Genomic DNA, 16,580 nt, shown 5'->3' on the forward strand with positions numbered 1-16,580 from the left:
TGGTGAGTTGAGTGTAGGTGGGTGGTGAGTCAGTGAGGGTGGTGAGTGAGTGTAGTGAGTGGGTGTGGGTGAGTGTGGGTGAGTGTGGGTGGGTGAGTGAATGTGGGTGAGTGAGGTGTGGTGGGTGAGGGTGGTGGGTGAGTGGGTGTGGTGGGTGAGTGAGTTGGTGTGGGTGAGTGAGTGTGGGTGAGTGAATGTGGGTGAGTGAGGTGTGGTGGGTGAGGGTGGTGGGTGAGTGGGTGTGGTGGGTGAGTGAGGTTGGGTGAGTGAGCTGAATGTGGGTGGGTGAGTGAGTTGAATGTGGGTGGGTGTGGTGGGTGAGTGAGTTGAATGTGGGTGGGTGTGGTGAGTGAGTGTGGGTGAGTGTGAGTGTGGGTGAGTGTGAGTGAGGTGTGGTGGATGAGGGTGAGTGTGGGTGGTGAGTGAGGTGTCAGAGTGAGTGGTGAGTGTGGTGAGAGTGAGTGTGGTGGGTGGTGAGTGAGTGTGGTGGGTGAGTGAATTGAGTGTGGGTGAGTGTGGTGAAGTGAGTGGGTGAGTGTGGTGAAGTGAGTGGGTGAGTGTGGTGAGGTGAGTGAGTGAGTGAGTGTGGGTGAATGAGTGAGTGTGGGTGAGTGTCATCTTTGGATATAATTTCTAAATTTTGTAAACTTTGTTTTTGTATTGTCATATTGCTTTACATTGCCCTACCGATATGTGACAAAGTACAGGCAGAAGCACAGTAACAGCTGCAAAATCTAAGAGCATAAATTTGCAATAACCATGCGTATACATTAATTGTATGTTTTTACATAAGAAGCAGATGTCAGTCACAATTAATCGACAACACTACATCAGATTACAAGAAGTATGCAATAATGTAATTTTTTAAATTATGCCTTAAAAATACATGTTGGTGCTGTCATGCAAGTCTGTGAAATATTTCATGTTTATAGTGTGTCATTTGTTAGCTATTTAACCAAACGGGAAGGAAAAATAAGTGGGAGTTTGATGCTTTGCAAAACGGTGATTATTCCCAGTGCTGTGTAGCTTGGTTCTAAATTTGACAGGAGGAGTGCAACAAAAAAGTGTCCCACTGTAAGGAGGGAAAGGCTGACAAGAAAACAGTACATTACTCTGGTCACCTGCTGTGAGCTGTCAATCACATGCAGATAATGGGTCAAATTACCCTTAGCTCTTTGACAGCTAGGGAAGGTAGGTGTGAAGTGGGAGGGGAGATGCCTTGAAGAACTAGATTTCAGCCTTCACAAAAGAAAGCAAGTTAGCATTTCTAAGAAACAAAAGCAATAAAATGCACTTTCCAGTTCTGTTCTGTAGCATTTGCACTGCTTGTGTTTGAAGTAATCATTGAAAAAGGATAGCATTTTAACCAAAAGTAGGGGACTTTAAGACAGCAGTGAATGCCTGTTAAGTCAATGAAGTGACAGCAGCTTAAGGGAAAACGTGGCAGATCTGATGCAATTTTTTGGAGACAAACAATGCATTCTGGGATACTTAGAGGCAGAGTAAACAGTCTGAATTATTTCAAAATGCCAGCCCCCATGTGGTCAGAGTCAGAAATTGCATATAAAAATATCTAAAAAGCTCTAAATAGTCCCAGAGTGCTGTTAAAATGTGGGAAACACCTAACCATGATGAAATAAATATGTTTTTTGAGTCTGAGGGTGCGGTTGTCCTTTAATAATGACGATATATACCTTGTGGATGCATGATGAGAATCTTGTCATCTAATATTCAAGCATGGTTGTCATCTAAATAATATTCTTATCCAGGAGATGGACACATCCTAATGGTCCTAATGGGCAGAATTAAGGCTGAAAATAACATTTTGTTTCTTGCATTTTCACACTCACCTACAGGAAAAAGAAGTGAAGAAAATTTGAATTCCAAATCTGATTGTGCTTTATGAAGTTAAACAGCATTTAATGTGAAGGTAAGTCAGTTTTAGAATATACTCTTAGTAAAGTGATCACATTATCTAGTTGTGTTATACAGTCCTCTGTCAGAGTTTGCATAGAAAGGCAGTTATATCCCAGTGTAATTGTATCCCAGAGTAGGAGAACTGACTAGAAGCAACCAGAAGCTGGTTTCAAACCTATAGCCTTCACCTTTGCTCATACCAATGTCAGAACCCTACCTGCCCAGCTACTTCTTTGGTATGTGAGAAGAAATTAATGGAAGTCTAATAGCAGTGATCTATGACTAAATAGTTGAAACATGACATGCCACATGTCCCTGTCTACACATTAGTAATGGTATACGAGTTGACTTTTGGATATCATGTGAGACAGTCCCAATGTAACATCTGAAGAATGATGCGATCTGCATTGGGCACATTTTTCAATGATAGCAAACAAGGGTAGTGCTATCTGCACGGCAATGTCAGGGGATGAACTTTACAATTTTAGCATATATCCCCCAGTAATACATACATTGTTTATATGCTGTCCTATAGCACACAACACATAAAGGATAAATGCTGCAAAAGTGGCCAATGGTCATAAAAATATGTAGGGTGTTTACAAATTAAGATGTCTTGACATATAAATAGATGGTGAACATCAAATATAAACATACACGTTATTCTACAAAGTATGGACATGGACAAAAACATACACACCCTTCAATAAGGGGATAAGGTAAGCTATCAATGAAAATTAACCTACAGAAGTTACAAATGAGGACACAAGCCTATCTCTCTAGCAATCACATAGATGTGCATTACAAGACTTAAATATCTGATGGGGGAATCAAACACACAAAAACAAGGTAATATGGATAGCAGCCATTTTTATGACCTAGCAGGCTTATCCTTCAGCTATTCCACAGTTATGGGAGTACATAGTCAGATTTGCTCAAGTATGATTACAACACACACTCAAATGGAACGCTGAGTGCATTGTAGTGTTCCCAAATTTCCCTAGCTAAGCCATGTGTCAATGATACTGACTATTAATAATGCAATATAAAATACTGAGCATACATTTATTTTGGATGTTCAATATAAGCTGCAATAGGAACACAAGGATGTGGTTGATAAAAAATTAAATGGCATGGAAGTATCTAGAAGAACTGCAGATAATGAAGGAATACATAGTTCTCAATTTCATGAAAGAATATTGTACTACAACACAGAGATTAGCTCAAATATGTAACAAGTAACTCACATATCTGAATATTATAGAAAAAAGAATTTCCATGACAAGAATTAAATGACAACAGTGGGGTTCAAACTCAGAACAACATATCAGTTAGTAGTGCAGTGAATGACAGCAGCCAAAAGTCCTAAACCATCAGCTATGCCACAGTGTAGTGCTTCCATCACCACATTTGTTGCATTTCCAAACTGATTGCTGCACACTCTTTTCAAATGCATAGTGACCTGCATTAATATTACTGTTCTCTGATATCAAGAAGTACTGCATGTGGACACATATTAATGAAAGGGTCTATATTATATCCTCGAACGCTTAAAAAAGCAAACGCTGATTGATCGAACTTATTTTCGCGAAACTGCAAAATATCGAAGCAGCAGAAACTCAAATATTTTCCTAGGGAAAGAATTCTGTTGTCCGTTTCTGTTGCTTCGGTATTTTCAGTGTTATGGTGGAAACTTACCGGTCGGATTCAGGTAAGTGTGCGATTGTGTGGATGTGAGTGTTAGGGTGATTTAGGTGAGTTAGGGTTAGGGCTCGGGTTAGGTGTGTGTGCGATTGAGTGGACATGAGGGTTAGGGTGGATTTAAGTGAGTTATGCTTAGGGAGCGGGTGAGGTGAGTGTGCGATAGTGACGGACCTTAGGGTTAGGGTTTCGGTTAAGGTAAGTGGGTAGTTAGTGGTGTGTGCATAGTTAGGTGTAGGGTTAGGTATCAGATTTTAGGTGTATGTGTGTGGATTTCTGTTTGTTTGGTGTGCTTGTGTTGTGTGTATGTGTTTTGGATCAGCGATTTTTTTCCCAGGGAAAAAAATCGCTGATCTGACAGTTCGAGATTGTAAGCTTTCACTTAAATTAGGTCGATCAATCAGCGTTCGCTTTTTTAAGCGTTCGATGATATAATATAGACCCTAATGAACACCTAGGAAAAGTTCACAAAATTAAAGTTTTATAACCACTGCAATGGAATAACACATCCATTAGTGCTAAGAAAGAAATACGTATAGTACATTCTTGAATAATTGTGGATAAAGCTAAAATGTGCTCTCATCGGTGGCCTAGGTGCTGTAGGGATTAACGTACTGTAAAAAATGAAATGTGTACAGATTACTCCCTGGGTCTGTACCTAATCTAGCTATATATTAATATGAAGTAAAGAAAATCAAAATGGTTTGTTCATTTATTTTGTGTATGTCAAGGAATTAGTGGCATTTCAAACTTTGAATAATATTCCACCATATTCATTGTTCAGGCAATGCAGCTAATCCACATCACATAATTTTAAATAGTTGAAAAGCTTTTCTGAATGACTAGCAGTTTCACTGGGATCTATATAATACTTACATTCCTTCATATTATCTGATATTACTTAAATATCCTGCATGCCTGCTTGTTTTCTAGTTTGTGGATGACTTCAGTATGCACAGTTAAACATCCAGTAAATTTTAATTAAAGCATCTTATTTCCATTGGGTTCCCTATTCATATTCATGCACATATTAGATAAGGAATAGCTATGGATCCATCTTCATCTAACTACCTATAGTCAGGAAATACCAACAGTATGAAGTAGTGGGTTTTATGTGGACTTTGGCCATTACTGCAGTCATCTGGGGTGCGGGGTCAAACCTGAACAATCCCGTGCCACAAGTCATCCTGGTTTCTACAATGAAAGTCATCATAATGGTGCTGAATCCAAGGTGAAGCAAATGCAGGCAAGAAGTAATAAATCCACAGAGAGGAGTAAGTGCTTTCGTCCCAAACAGTTAATTTATCAGGAACTTAATCAGAAACAGTATAGATTCATCCTACACCAAATTTATGTAAGTAAAAAATGACATCATATCCTGTCTTGGAGCCCAAATGTATAAACACACTCCCTAATATAAATATATGAATATGCATATAAACACTATATTGGTGTCAAGAAATTAAAAATGTATAAATAAAAAACACTTAATTATACACAAAAGACATAAAACAGTATAAAATATTACTACAAAAAATCATCTTTTGATAGATTTCAGTTTTAAAAGACTAGAAATAGAGAGACATTTGTTTTAACCTGGCCAGTATATGGAATTCAGGCACATTTGCCATATTAATTCCAATTTTTCCAAACAATAGGGCCATGCACCACCTCTTTCTGATACAGATACAACTTCTAAAACAATACATTTAAACATGTGTCCTGGATTTAATGTGACATGTTTTGATAGTGCATTCACTTCACAACAATCTCCAATATTTCTCAGATGTTCCCCAATCCTGTTTTTGAGTTTATGTTCTGTCTTCCCCACATAAAAACATAAACAGTTAGAACATAAAGCACAATAAACTAATTTCTCACTGTTACAACAGGATTTATGGGGTATATTCACCTTCATATTATTGATTGTAAATGTATTTCCTTCAAAGATATAGGGGCAAAATTTACACCTACCACATTTATACATGTAACCCAAAGTAAACGGAAGATGCTAATGCTCAAAGAGGTTTTTTGAATTAGATCCTCTTCTAAATACACATGTGGGTCTATCCCCCACAAACTCCCTAAGATCCCTGTCACCACTTAATAACTCTCAGTTTTTTAGCAATGCTTAATATGAAATGCATCGTTTGAAAATGTAGTGGTGAAACTGGAATGGACGTTCTGTTGTGGCACATGTGTCGGGGTGTTCAAATCCAATCAACTTATAGCTGTTGAGCACTGTACAGAATCAGCAATGGTAGTATCTGTAACAGTAGATCTGGTTATATTCTGATTAGAAGTAGGATTAAGATCAGTAGAAAGTACCCATTATGCCTCTTAGCCATAACTTCCCCCATCAGCTCATCAATCAGATTATTAGGGTACCCTCTTTTAGAAAACATGTCCTTCAATTTCAAACATTCATTCTCAGATAACTGCCACAAAGACACCATATGGGCTTCCCTGACAAACTGTCCTTTAACCATGGCCCATTTTTGTGAGAAGGGGTGACTACTACTCTAGTGGAGGAAGCTACTGGAATATGTTATTTTATGATAAATTTCCACTAGGAACCTGTAATTTATATTGTTTTTCAACAGTAAAATGTCCAAGTATGGAATTTCAATATCACTAATAGTGTGTGTGAACTTCAAGAATGAGGTTGTGTTATTAATATAGTGCAAGAATGGTTCAACCTGATCCCTTGGTCCTTTCCACAAAATAAATATATCATCAAGGAAACAGGTATATGTATGGCAAAAAGAAAAGAATGGTGAATCCTTTAAAAATCACCTTTCCCATTTGAGCATCAGTATATTAGCGTAAAGCCCCCCACAACATGAACCCATTGCCACCCCTTGGGTCTGGAGGTAGTATTCCTTCTCAAAGAGGATAAAATTACTTTTAAGTACCATATCCAGGAGTTGTTCATACATATTAATTTTTTGTTGTGGAATATTCTTCAGATGTAAATAATCACAGAACTATTGTTCCCCTATTTCATGGGGAATAACTGTATACAAATTGACCACATCAACTGTTATCAGTAAAAATTCATTATCATATATTATATTATTCATTTTTCTTAAAAATCCCAAGAATCGACACACAAGTGGGTTAATCAGTTAATTTTTCAGGAACTTCATTAGAAACAGTATAGATTCATCCTACACCAAATTTATGTAAGTAAAATATGACATCATATCCTGTCTTGGAGCCCAAATGTATAAACACACCCCCTAATATAAATATATGAATATGCATATAAGCGCTATATGCACTGTTTGGGACAAAAGCGCTTATTCCTCTAAATAAACAGGGTGGATTTACTACTTCCTGCCTGCATTTGCCTCACCTTAGACTTTGTGGTTTCTTTTCTTCCTGTTTGGATTGGTTTACAGTTACTTTTGCAGCACGCAGATGGAGGTGGTGCAACCTAATACCTCGCATCCTAACTCTTTGCAGTCAAATGTACCACAACAACCAAGTGAATCTGTGGGTGAACTCACAGTCCTTATACAACAACTAAATCATCGACAACACTTTTTGGAGCAGATGTCTTTATCCCAGTTATCAACGCACCCCATTCCCTGCACATCGACCCAGAATTTGGGTGAGGATGTTAATAGCAGCGAATATGGTGAAACGAATCTGGCTACACATCTCACAATGCAACCAAACTTAAGATTGGATGAGGTCAGTAGTAATAACGCTGTAAATGCATCAAACAATCATGAATTTAACCAGAATAACATTCCTGTACTATCTGACTGGTTAAAAATGGCTTTCAGTTTAACCAACAAAATTTGACAGCAAACAATACTAGGCTTAATGACAAACTAAGTGAACCTGATCATGTTTTGCTCAAAATTAAGAAACTGCAGATGGATAATTCTTATTTTATGGAGTGTTTAAGACTGTGAGTTGTTCCTAAGGGTCTGCTCTTGTGGCATTACCCCACAGGCTTGATTTCTGACTCAATGTTTCACAAAGAGTTAATTCAGTTATTTGTTAAATTTGGGTTTGAGTATATGGACATGTTCATTAAGCACAATGAAACCAAGACTGAGATGCTGAGTAAGGAGGTTAGTGCTTTGAACAGAACTATTATACAAGCCCAATTGCTTGGTGATTATAGGTTTGACTACGCCAGAATTTTTCGTAGCATTGATAAACAAATGACTGTGATAAAACTAGGAAATTAAAGAAACTCATGAGAGATGAGAGGGAGTACAGTAATAATACAGCATATACCCCACCACCCCAATCTCAAGAATGGTATCCAAGCAGGACCAATAACTACCCCAGGACTGACTCAAATGCCCCCACTGTTGATGTTAACTATGAGCCCACTGAGGATAATTATTTAGATGAGGAAGATTTATTCCCCGCTCAGGTGCTTTGAACACCTCATAAACCAGCAATGCATGAACAACAACCAGGGGCATCAACAGTATCCAATTACCGATAGGGAACTTTCCGGTCAAACAGGGGGGACAACAGGGTGTCATGGAGAGGGAAGAGATAGAGGATAAACTCATGATGGACTTAAACAGTGGCCTGTTAGATGGAAAATTATTTTCTCTAACACCTGTGTCTATTGAATTAAACACTACTAAGGACTTTAAAGTGTATAACTTTTCTAATTTAATATTGAATGTTTCTGCTTGTTACCTACTAGCAAAATGTTTTACTTTTATTCAAAGTAAATCTGTGAATTTAGTGCAGACATTAATTGATCTCAAACAATATGTGAAGAAGCTTAACTTCAATGTTATTTTTCAAAATGTTGAGCAGGTTCATGACCCCTTTAGGGTCTCTAGTACTTTTACCCTCTCCATTCACCTGGCTTTAGAGATTTTTGTAAAGGTTTATGAATTGGATATAAGAATGCTATGTAGAAACAATAACAATAGGAGAGAACAGTACAATCTGAGTAATGATAAGTAAATGAATTTGAATTTCTTAAGCATTCTGTGGGGAATAGAATTATGAAACCTGATAATGGGGGTGATGTAGTCATCATGAATAAGGATGATTACATCAAGAAAATGAGGTTGATCCTGAATAACCCCACTTATAACAGGAGTTCGTTAAATGAAATGAATGGCACTTATAGGAAAATAAATGGATTTATTCAGGACCTCTTTATTGATGGTTTAATAACCATCAATGACCTACACATTTTGTCTGTAGATGTCCCCATAACCTCAGTTATTTTTGGGGTACCTAAATTACATAAGAGCATATATCAGCCCCCAAAGTGACCTATAGTGGATACCAGGAGTTCAATAACCCACGCAATGGTGAAATTCCTAGACATGCAATTAAAGATACATCTAATGGGTGAACCCCACCTGTGTGGCAGTTCTTGAGATTTTTTAAGAAAAATGAATAATATAATATATGATAATGAATTTTTACTAATAGTTGATGTGGTTGATTTGTATTACAGTCATTCCCCATGAAATAGGGGAACAATGGTTCTGTGATTATTTTCATCTGAAGAATATTCCACAACAAAAAATGTATATGTATGAACAACACCCGGATATCGTACTTAAAAGTAATTGTATACTCTTTGAGAAGGAATACTACCTCCAGACCCAAGGGGTGGCAATGGGTTCATGTTGTGGGGGCCTTTATGCTAATATAGTGATGCTCGAATGGAAAAGACGATTTTTAAAGGATTCACCATTCTTTCCTTTTTGCCATACATATACCTGTTTCCTTGATGATATATTTATTTTGTGGAAGGGACCAAGGGATCAGGTTGAACCATTCTTGCACTATATTAATAACACAACCTCATTCTTGAAGTTCACACACACTATTAGTGATATTGAAATTCCATACTTGGACATTTTATTGAAGAAAGACAATATAAATTACAGGTTCCTAGTGGAAATTTATTGTAAAAAAACATATTCCAATAGCTTCCTCCACTATAGTAGTAGTCACCCCTTCTCTCAAAAATGGACCGTGGTTAAAGGCCAATTTGTCATGGCAGCCTATTTGGTGACTTTGTGGGAGTTATCTGAGAATGAATGTTTGAAATTGAAGGACATGTTTTCTAAAAGAGGGTACCCTAATAATCTGATTGATGAGCTGATGGGAGAAGTTATGGCTAAGAGGCGTAATGGGTACTTAATACTAATCTTAAATCCTACTTCTAATCAGAATATAACCAGATCTACTGTTACAGATACTACCATTGCTGATTCTGTACAGAGCTCAACAGCTATAAGTGGATTTGATTTGAATACCCCGACACATGTGCCACAACAGAACTTCCATTCCAGTTTCATCACTACATTTTCAAACAATGCATTTCATATTAAGCACATCTTGCAAAAAAACTGGAAGTTATTAAGTGGTGACAGGGATCTTAGGGAGCTTGTTGGGGATAGACCCACATGTGTATTTAGAAGAGGCTCTAATTTAAAAAAAAAACTCTTTGTGGATCAACACCTTCCGTTTACTGGGGGTTACATGCATAAATGTGGTAGGTGTAAATTTTGCCCCTATATCTTTGAAGGAAATACATTTACAATCAATAATATGAAGGTGAAGATACACTGTAAATGCTGTTGTAACAGTGAGAAATTAGTTTATTGTGCTTTATGTTTTAACTGTTTATATTTTTATGTGGGGAAGACAGAACGTAAACTCAAAAACAGGGCTGGGGAACATCAGAAAAATATTAGAGAATGTTGTGAAGTGAATGCACTAGCAAAGCCTGTCACATTAAATCCAGGACACATTTAAATGTATTGTTTTAGAAGTTGTATCTGTATCATAAAGACGTGGTGCGTGGCCCTATGTTTTGGATAAATTGGAATTAATTTGGCAAATGCGCCTGAATTCCATATACTGGCCAGGTTTAAATGAAAGTCTCTCTAGCTCTAGTCTTTTAAAACTGAAAGCTTTTTGCTGTAATTATGTTTCTATTTTTTTTTATTCCAATTCTTTCATATTTCATACTGCTTTTATGTCTTTTGTGTATAATTGTGTTTTTATTTATACATTTTTAATTTCTTGACACCAATATAGTGTTTGCATGCATATTCATATATTTATATTAGGGGGTGTGTTTATACATTTGGGCTCCAAGACAGGATATGATGTCATCTTTTACTTACATAAATTTGGTGTAGGATGAATCTATATTGTTTCTGATAAAGTTCCTGATAAATTAACTGTTTGGGACGAAAGCACTTATTCCTCTAAATAAACTGTGTGGATTTACTACTTCCTGCCTGCGTTTGCTTCACCTTGGATTTTGTGGTTTCTTTTGTTCCTGTTTGGATTTATAATGGTGCTGAACCTGCATGCCTGTCCAGAATATTCCTGGCTGTCCTTGCGAGCTGCCTCACAATTCAGTTCCAAATGTCGAGCCATACGAAATTCCTTGGGCATGCTCACATCCTCCTCTCATGTCTAACATAGATGGCCAGCATCTGGAGAGTCTGCTCACCATTCCAGTTTGAAGCTCAGATGTGCTGCAGCCTCTTTTTGGTCAGCATTGCCTCAAAACTCTTGATAAAGTCCTTCAAAAATGCCTTCTGAAAATTGCTCATGGAGGTCCCACTCATTTTGCAGGTAGCAATGGCATGATAGGAAAATGTATCAATATCACATTTTAAAAGGGGCACATATAGAGTGGTAGCAGACTATTGGTGGGCATCAGACACATTACAACTGTTGTAAACCAAAAAAAGGAGAACATAACTTTGTAAAAAGTCACCAGTAAACCAGAAAACACCAAGCCAAACTGATCCAAGGTAGGAGGCTTTTATTCTATACACAGTGGGCACACAAAACAGGAATGTGTTTATCCTGTTTTGTGTGCCCACTGTGTATGGAATAAAAGCCTTCTGCCGTGGATTGGTTTGGGTTGGTGTTCTCTGGTTTAATGTTACAAATGTTGTTATTCAGTGATAACTATTAGACATTTGCAATGATAACTGCACACTTACATTGAGCTATTGGTTAATGCACTGAGGTTTGAAAACTTATGCGGATGTCTTCAGATGGGATTCCAAAACGTTCTATGTTAATAAATCTCATTAATTATGTAGGGTGCAAATGGTACTTAATAGGTATCTGCACTGAGGTAACTTCACTGTTAGGTGTAGTTGTCTGACTGATATATAGAAGGTAATCATCCTCCAGGTATCATGAGGTCAGCTGCTTGTATTGCTTTGGTGGAATAGCAATGCTCATTATTACTCTATGTTCATACTGTTCTGTGTGAAACTTATAACACACATTTCATGTATCTTTTAGGAAGATTCTCTGGACATCAACATATAAGTTACACAAAGGATGGGGGGTAGAATTCCCCCATATGCATGCATATGAATACATGCCCATCATTATAATGGAAGCTGTCCGCAGATGCATCTGTATTGTTACATGCAATACAGCCCCGGTGAACTTTAGGTATAGATGGAATCCACTCATATCCATCAATAATGTATATTTACCTTGTACATCAGTATTAGGTTTTTGTTTAATGACAATTTATGGGATTGTCCGCAAATTATATGTTCAAGATCTGATTCATGGATGTTCACTGATGCTTTCTCATATAATGGTAGCTGTTGATTCATTCAATAGGATTGGGGAACATCAGGATGGCTTAGCATTTAACTTGGTTGTTATCACATTTAGCCGTAACTGCATAACTGTTTATTTTTCATAAGCTGAAGTAGTTATGCCTTGGGTTTTTAACACACTCAGATAAATGTGCTATTTAACATATCGTGAAGGTCACATTTATATTGATCTTTGTCACTGACTAAAGTTACATCTGTGAAGTACTTGATGTGGAATTGGTAGTTGTAGCTTGATGAGCATGTAATTCTGACATCAGTTTTGTGCTGCTTAAGTTGTGGTGCAATAGTTATATGTTTGCCTCTTATCAAAATATCTACACCCATGGGTACTAGATGGACAAAACAAGCAGGCATGCAGGATATTTAAGGAATATCTGGTCTTTTGAAGGAATGTAAGTATTATACAGATCCCAGTGAAACTGCTAGTCATTCAGAGAAGCTTTTTAACTATGAAAAGTTATGTAATGCGGATTAATTCCATTGCCTGTACAATGGATATGGTGGAATATTATTCAAAGGGTCAAATCTCTAATTCCTTGAAATACACAAAAATGTGAAAATGTATTAATGGCAGCACATTTTTTGCTGATGATGTTAAGAAACATGGATCAGCTTTTCAGACATGCTGTCTAATTTCTTTATGCTTATTTGAACATGATGGTAATATAGATTACAAAGAAAGTTTTGCATACCAGTACACTGTACATGTGAATCAAGGCATTCAATTGACATATGCTTTGAACGTTGACGTCAGTAAGTAAATCTGTGTATAAAACTTGATATGTGCATATCACTCTTTATTACAGATGTCTAGCTGTAATAGGAGGGATAGTTTTTCCCTAAGAGAAAATGAAACCACATGCAGTTAACAGACTCTGCTGCTATGAGAAGGAGGATAATGCCACTGGAGTTGGGTCACCCTTGCCTCATCAGATGAAATGACAATATTCTGGTCTTATACCATATCACCTGTCTGGTCTGGGTCATCACATGCTCAGGGGAGGTTTTGAGGCTGGTGTTTCCGTATGTGTAGGTGTTTCCATTCACAAACACTGAGGCATGCTCCAGTCGTCATTTAAGGATATGTATCCACACATAGGTTAGTATTAGGCTAATGGCCCTGGAACCAACACAAGCCTAGCCCAATAATATTCCCAGTCGTCCTGTTGCCGGACATTAGTTCCTTGTGCCCCTGTCAAGCAGGGCTGTTGAAGTGATCCCTGGGGTGAATTTCCTGTTACCCATCCACTCGTCAAGATTTTTCTTGAAGAGGGCCCGTGAAGTGCTCTGCTTATGAATAGACTGCATTGGGACTCAAACCATGAATGACTACATGCTAAGTGAAAGCTCTAACCACTACACTATTTCACTTTAAAAATGTCTTATTTTATTACTGCTACAGCAGCAGAACTACATCACGTACATTGAAACACCCATGATGCAGACACACACTGGTAAGTGTTATAGCATGTGATATTACCTAAACAATGCACAGATAACACTAACAGCAACATGTGTACTGTTATAAGTTTCAATAGCATATGCTCATCAGCCCTGCTTGTCATGTGAGTGTGTCCATAGTGTGTTAGTGTGATTTGTAGCCTTTGTGTGCCTCTGCCTCCAGTTATGTTTGAGGTATATTCTCAGATGTTGTTTATGTTTCATTTTAACCTGCAGGTATATCCTTGCAGCAGATGGTGCGTTCAAAAACAAACAAAGATAGACCTAGTAAGGCTTTTCATTTGGTTGCTCTAGTGCAACACTGTTTAACACAAATATGACTCTTAATATTAATGTCAACTTGTTCCCTTTCACAAGCATAACTTATCCTGGCACCAACACAGCTTGTCACATAAGTGCCTTCATAGTGTGTTATTGTAATTATTAGCCTTTGTGTGTTGCTACCTTCTGTTATGTCTGAGGTATATACTCACATGCTGTTTGTGTTCCATTTAACTTGCTGTTACTACTTTACACCAGGTGCCTTGGTTCCCAACTGGGGATGACAGACCTTTTAAGGCAGTCTGTATATGCCATATTGTTAAGTACATCTGTGACTTTCATGACTAATGTGGTCTTGTTCATATGCATAGGACACTTGCAATCTGTACAATATTGCTGTCCATCATTTTAAATGTTACATGATGCCATGTATGTGCTTACTGACTTGTTGTGTACATGTATATTTTTCCATGACAGTGGTATTTCAACCCTTACTACCAGCACTGGAGTCAGAGGAGGACATGTCAGGTATGTCTTCAGTGTCTTGTTCTCATATTTCCTATCATATTTGCATGATATGTGACTGAGATGGCATTTCTGTGCTGAATAGAGCCCCTACACCACCTACAGCCATGCCAACCCAATATGCCAATATCACCATTGAAGTTACATAGTTGTCCAGTTATATCAGTCATATCCTGCCTCACATGCCTTCTGTGAATGTATATGACATGTATTTTCTTTCTCTATTTGCAGCACATTCACTACCTGCGTCTTCCAGTAGACCATCTACTGATCTTAAACTTGGATGTGATATGCCTCAATATGGTTAGATTGCCAATTGTGCATGGGCCACTACATTGATTTCATTGTTCAGCCTGGAAGAGGACAGTCATGCATGTCATAGTTTTGCCTCTGAGTGGGAAAATAGTGTGGCTGGCCATTCTGATGATGTGTGCGTATAACTGTGTGAAGTTTACTAAGTTAAGTTTAAATAGTTTTTAGGTTGTTTAAATAGTATAACTGGGAAGTAAGTTGACTGTTAAGTTAAATTTTGCCCCTTACCTGCTTACAGATAGTTTTTTAGTTTTTTTTCCAATTCAAGGTGTGGCCAGGTTCTACCCACTCCATTTGCCCTCACTCCACTTGGACTCACTCTGTTCCTTTACCCTACTGCCATTCCCACCCACCCCTACTTATCCCAAATTTATACCCCTTAACAACTCCTCCTACCATAAACTAACCAATAAAATTCTTGTTTATCACTTCCTCAAAACTAGCTCCTACTCCACCCATCACCATGACCCCTTCCACTTCTTATATACTTTTGCTATCCCATACTATACTACTACTAACCCGTCTGTTACAACTCCCCTCATTCAATTCCAGATCAATATTCACTAAACCCACATCTGAAACCACCGTACTATATACCCCTCTGAAAGCTACTCAGAAACACATCCCATCCCGTATTATATAACTCCACTATTCTGCTCCAAAATACTTATTCTCCCCACAGACAACTCTACTCCTTCCTCAAGCTATACCTTCCCCCTTCTACTTCATTTTATCAGCCCCAAACAACCTACTCATACAAAACCCCTTTCATCAATTTTTCTTGGCATTAATCCAATACAGTGACATCCATCTCAACCCAGGTCCTATTGCTACCACTCCCACTATTGCAATCAACACCACCAATTGCTTTAAATCATTACACATAGCCACCATAAACCTTCAAAGCATCCTCAACAAAACGTACGACCTGCATTCTTGGCTAGCTCATATTAAAACAGATATTCTAGCTGCCACCGAGACCTGGTTAAAACCTAATTTATTTTATTTATTTTTAGTTATTTCATTTTATTTTACATTAGTTAACCAGTAAGGTCTGAATGGAAACCAAATCCTTTTTCAGTGGAGGCCCGGGGAGAAAAGCTCCACATGAAAAACAAATACATCCAAATTCAAACTCTAGAAGTCAACAGTTTAAAGGACTAAATACATCTTGATGCAATCACAATTAGTCAATAGTTTAAGCAGCAAGTACAGGTACATTTTGATAATATATAAGTGAAAACAATGTTATATACAGTAGGCTTGACATTGAAGTAGGTAACTTAGGCTGTATGTTAGGAAGAGTATACAAGATGTACAGAAAAGAAAGCAACAGTTTCAGAGAAACAATGCAACCCAAGATGAATAAATAGTAAGGACCTTATAATAAGAGGTTCATTTAGTCAAGGTGAAGTAGGTCATATTTAAGCTATGAAGAATGAAGAACAGGGGGAAGAGAAACTGCGGTGTGAGAGAGAAGAAGCACATATACAGTGATGTTGTTGTCAGTTAAGATTATTAATTAGAGGGTGAAACTAACCTGCGCTAGTACAGGAACAGAGCCAAGTATTCACTAGGTGTGTTTTTAGAAGTTTTTTTAAATTGCACTAACAAGGAATGAGATGTAACATGTATAGGTAATGTGTTCCATATAATATATGAGACTCTGACTTCCTCCCTCCCAACTACAGTGTAACAAGGGTAGACAGAACTAACAAAAACAGAGGTGGCATTGCCATACTATTCCCTAATACTTTTAACTTCCTACCATTTATTGGT

This window comes from Protopterus annectens, chromosome 10.part0 (genome assembly GCF_019279795.1).
Source record: "Protopterus annectens isolate FY-2018-M chromosome 10.part0, PAN1.0, whole genome shotgun sequence".
Taxonomy (NCBI): Eukaryota; Metazoa; Chordata; order Ceratodontiformes; family Protopteridae; genus Protopterus; species Protopterus annectens.